The sequence below is a fragment of the Excalfactoria chinensis genome, chromosome 5 (assembly GCF_039878825.1).
Source record: "Excalfactoria chinensis isolate bCotChi1 chromosome 5, bCotChi1.hap2, whole genome shotgun sequence".
Taxonomy (NCBI): Eukaryota; Metazoa; Chordata; class Aves; order Galliformes; family Phasianidae; genus Excalfactoria; species Excalfactoria chinensis.
Window position 1 is genome coordinate 25,939,073 of NC_092829.1, and position 5,400 is coordinate 25,944,472.

A 5,400-nucleotide genomic window follows, 5' to 3' on the forward strand; every position below is an offset into this window, starting at 1 on the left:
GGTTGTTATTTTGACCTGACTGGCCTCTTATTGCACAGTAGTGATATAAATTACTGCACAAAATTTAATGTACTTGAGAGTTCAGTCTAGTCTGTAGCGCCACTTGTCTTCTCTATTCTGCTACTGCATATAAATCCAAAGTCAAGAACATTTTCTCAAACTGGTATTTCACAGTTATTTGGCAATACCAGGCCCAAGTAGAAAAGGTAGGATCTTCAGGTCCTTTCCCTATTCTTTCTTTATCCCTTCATAAATTGAAAAAGGGTTAGTTTTATTTCTGAAATTATTAAAATCATTAGAATATTTTGTAGCATTCAAACGCTGGCTTTCTCACTAGTTTGTTTTATTGACTCCCCCATATCATATATTAATTTCAGATTAACTCCCAATTTCATCTGAATGCTGCAATGCTGCATCATGCCTAGCAGCTGGCAAACAATTGGCCTGTGAAGTCCTCTTCCATACCCACTCTTCATGTTGGAATATGTTTTTGTTATAGAGAATTTCCTTCATCTATTGTATTACTTGGATGTTATATCTAGGAAGGATTATTCTATTTACTCTATATTTCTCAGAATTTCAAAGAGTGGTAGTGATCTAATATCAAAATAAATGATTTGAAGTGAGGTTAAAAGATTTACTGTATAGTCTGTATAGATCAACATTCTAAGCTAGATAATAAAACCTGAGAACAATTACAAAAAAGCAGAGGTCCTGTTTTCAGTCTATTGACTGGAGTAATTGCAAAGGCATCATATAGATTGTGTCATCCTTCTTCTCCCCTCAGTTAGTTCAGTCTTGCAGAAGCATAAATTTATTCTGAATACACAGTGGAAATTTTTTAAGTGTTATCAATATTTCATTAGATTGGCAAGTCGTTGAAAGTGAGAACGTGTTGCTCATCTTCAGTTACTTACCAGACTGCTCCTTGCAAGTGATATGCTTATTAAAAAATGCATTTTAAAATTTGCAAAGAGGCTTAATGAATTTAAGACATTTTTTCAGGATAGTGGCAACCTGTTGTTAATATATCCAGGCAGAGCAGACAAACATTTAATGAAAGTACTGAGGTACATTGAAAAATATTACTCCTAAGAAAGTGATCTACTGCTGAGACTTCATTTCTCTTACAGTAAATAATGCATGTAAATTTAATAATTTTCTCTAATGGATCTCAGTTGAGTAGAAAATAATTGCTTAATGTAATAGCAATTTATTAAAAAGCACTGTTGTTTTGGGTTACAGGAGCATGCTTGTTATATCATCCAACCAATCCAAGAATAACCTCATAAGGAATAACCTCATAAGGAAGAACACATTATAACTGATCAAAGAATCACTATTATGAGTGTTTAAAATCCAATTTTTTTGTGAAGAAAATATTGGTTTAGATTTCATTGTTATCAGCTTTTAATTAGAACTGCTCTAGTCACATATGCATTCAAAACTTCAAACACGTATCAGTACCCTGCTCACAGGTTTTGGCAGAATTACAGACACTGTGTAGTTAACCCATGCATGTAAGATTCCAGATCACACAAGAAGTCATGCTTAACTGATTAGTTATAAAAATAAGCTCTAAAGCTTTTTGAATATGCAGTTCTCAGTCACGTTCTTTTTAAATTATAGCTTATATATATATATATTTATATTAATATATATTTATATATAAATACATAAACAGAATGTTAAGGAAATTATATGCATACTGGTTTATTTTTTGAGGGAGTCATCTCTCTTCATAGCATGCTGGTATGTATGAGTTGTACACTTTGGATTTGTGACAAAAACAGCATTAATAATGAAAATTTTTCACAATTATTCATACATAAATAATCCTTGCCACACAAAAAAGACAGTTGTAGGTATGGTGTGGTTTTTTTTCCTAATAAATCCTTTAATATCATGGAGTCATGCTTTTCTGGAAATGGCTGAACACTTCTGATGCAAAGAGGTTATTGATTTCTTCATTTTACTTTGGTTTTGGTGTTCACACATCTTTATTAAGCTGTCTTTATCTAAACCCAAGAATTTTCTTGCTTTTACTCTTCCAGTTCTCTTCCCCATTTCATGGAGAGAGTGAGAAAATGACTGCATGGGGTTTGGCTTCCTGTCAATGTTAAACCACAGCAATAGGTAAGTTTGAACTATGAAATCAAACCAATTTGAGGCACTGAAATACTGCTTCTTAGCTGGTTCACAGATACTTAAAATTTGCTTTAAAACTGCATCTTAAACTTTCTCTTTGTTGGGGAACTCACTTGTTGTCACTCCATGTACTAGCATTTCAATTCTGGTTTGTAGTGCTGAGATTACAACTTATTACCAGTAACAATGAAATCCAGGAAACTGTCACCTTCAGCCTTGTATTGGTTCAAACTTGCATACAGGGGTCTTTCTAGAAAACATGGAATAAACTTAATGGTATTTCAATGCTGCCACTATCATTTCCAATGCATTGAAGCTAATATTTTGCTCTGTGCACAGTTCCCTGGTTGCAATCTGCCACTTCATGTGGATGAGCTGATGGAGGTACTCTTCTTTTCATGGTATGACAGCTATGCATTGCCATTCAGAACATGGCTTGCTTTCACATCACTGTTATCTCTGCAGAAATGTACTGCCTACCACCTGACCGTGCTCACACCCACTGTTTGGTCTCCATAAACATTCAGCAAGTGTCAATGAATGGCAATGGGTGAAATGTTTTTTTGCACAGAAGAATTCCACACATTTCCTTCATACTCTTTTCTGAAAACTTAGAAGCTGACTTTGAAACTGAAGGTGCGTGGCTTGGAAGCACACCCACACTTTCTGCCAGGCAATGCTCCTTGACAAGGAAACAACACCCTGTTTCCAAGGGAATTTTACAGTTGTTGACAAATGAAGAACCTAAGAATTCTAATATACTTCTTTTGTTGGTATGAAAGGTCACTTTTCTGCATCAGTGAAGCTGATCTCTGCCTTCTATGCAATATCAGACCTCAGTAGAATGAAATAGATAGAAGCAAGGAAACTCTGCCATCAAGAGAAAAGACGTGTCTTTGTAAGTATGAAACCTAGCCAGTGGTTCAGCCAGAAGGACTGTGGAAAAACTCGGGAGGAAGGGGTTTTCTTTGTGTCTTTTTTTTTCTTTGTTTTCCATTTTATTTTGTCTTTATCTCCTTAGTTCATTTTTTCTTAGGAAACCACTACCTTCCTATTCCTCCCTAGTCTCACTTCACTGCACTTGCAAACCACACCACTACCCAACCTCATCATGCAGTCTGTTCACCTTGTAACAAAATAGTATGTGCTTCAATAATTGTACTATATTCCCCTCTGACCAGTAGATCTTCTCACCAGCTTTTTGTGTACTTGAAGAGAAGTTGGGATGGAAAAAGGTCTGGATTTCAGCCCAGCATTTCTCAGTTTTTAGGAAAGCCAAAAATAATTAATAGCCAAACAAAACACAGTTACTCTCCATGCACAGAATTAGAAAGGTATTGAAAATAACTGTCAGTAATGGTAACAAAAAAATATCTTAGGTAATTAAGAGCAAGTATTATTTAAAGAGCAAGTATTACGTAAAATGTGTAAGAATTGAATGTTCCAGTAAAGTATGTGCACATGTGATTTTTCCTTATACTTTTGTATGTAAGAAGAAAAAGTTCTATTCTTCCTTCTCTCCCTGTTCTTTCTTTTGTGATTTCTCTTCTTTCTTTCTAGAGACTTCTGAAGCAAAGAGGACTTTATGACTTCACCTGAGCTTTGCACAGTACAATAATACCACAAATCAATGTCTGTGTTCTCTCCATCCTAGATAGGCAGGGGGGTTCATTGCATTTATAACTTGCTGCAATGTTTATTGTGGGAAAGAAAAAAGAAAAAGAAAAAAAAAAAAGAAAAAAAAAGAAAAAAAAAGGAAAATAATACATTTGTGACTAGAACAAGCGCAACAATGGATATCACATCATTTATTTAACACATTTTGCAGTACCTTTCAAAATCTAATATATATACATATACATATACATATATATATATATTTTATTTTTTTTTTTTATTTTTTTTCCTGAATGTCTCAGAGCTTTTGAAGAGCTAACAATCATTCAGTTTTTGGAAAAGTTATGGAACAAAGTAAAGCTAGCAAAATAATTCCAGACAAATAATTCTGATGCCTGGGAGTGAAAAAGGTAGCAAATAGGATAGCGATGGAGTTCACTGCAGGATGTAACAGTAACAGTGACTCTGGCTAAAGCCAGTGGTGTTTTACTGTAATTGCTGCTAGGTGATCTAACATATACTCTTCTACTATAATGTAGCCTTTGGTAAAGCCTGGCTATCACCTGACTTGCTTTAACCCCCTGAATGACAAAAATGTGCAATTTTAGAAGTGACATTACTGATCTATTTGCAGAACACATCACCTGCCACTTGCTACATTGCTTGGGAGGGGGATCCATCAAAAATAAGCTGCAGTACAGACATAAGGAGATTTTCTTTCTGCTCACTGGCTTCTTTTCATCTTCTCTTCTTATGTTTCAGTAGATTTTTTTCCCACTTCCAGGCTTCATGCTATAGCAGTGGTGCTGAATGCTGATGAGGGTCTGCTTAATACAGCTTCAGGCAATGCAGTACTTCTGATAGCAGTCTAAGCTTTCCATAGTCAGAGTATTTTCCTTGGATTTTAAAGAAACTCCAATTAGTGAACACGTAAACATAATAGCTAAAGGAAGAAAATATTTAATAAGCACTTAAAAGGAAAACTACTGAGGCAAAAATACTAACATAGTGTGATCACATATGAGGCATATGGCATGAGCTGTCTGAAAACTGTATCTAAGGTTAGTGTTTATTTTCTTGCATTTTAATGGCAGATTTTGCTCTTACTTTTCTTCCTATCTTTCTAATTACACTCAATCTATCCTGCATTTACTTGTAGTCTGTACTGTAACTGTATATTTTAGATTTAAAAAATCAAATTGTGTTACTCGTTAATCTCGCAATGCCATCGGGAGTCACAAACAAGTGTGTGGTCCAGTGCTGCATAGCTCTAAAAACAATTAGACTTTGACAAGCACAAATGGTATTTAAATTATAAATGGTCAGAACCTGCTAGGATTAAATCAAACCTGGTTGAAAAGTCATGTTTTAAATATAGAACATTGCCACGGAAAATAAATAAATAAATAAATTGGAAGTTCATTCTTTCTTTCCTAAATATTAATAAATATTGATTATTGCAGGCAGTACTTTCAAAATACAGAACTGATCATTTACACTATGTGGAACCAAAATGAAAATAATTTCTGAAACATTTCACAGAGAAGGACTCCACAGAATCCCTATATTTCATTTTGGAATACAAATATGGATCTGAATTTTGAAGCTCAAATGTGGGTTTCTTGAGGAGGAAAT

The 5,400-nt window shown here is 34.5% G+C and overlaps 1 long non-coding RNA gene across 1 annotated transcript; it reads left to right on the forward strand.

Annotated features, from left to right (window-relative positions):
- The first annotated feature begins 2,056 nt into the window (after positions 1 to 2,056).
- LOC140252406 (uncharacterized) lies at positions 2,057 to 3,927 on the forward strand. Its single transcript, XR_011903647.1, has 3 exons — positions 2,057 to 2,136; positions 2,931 to 3,046; positions 3,709 to 3,927. It is a non-coding gene; the product is annotated as an uncharacterized lncRNA (long non-coding RNA).
- Positions 3,928 to 5,400: the final 1,473 nt, after the last annotated feature.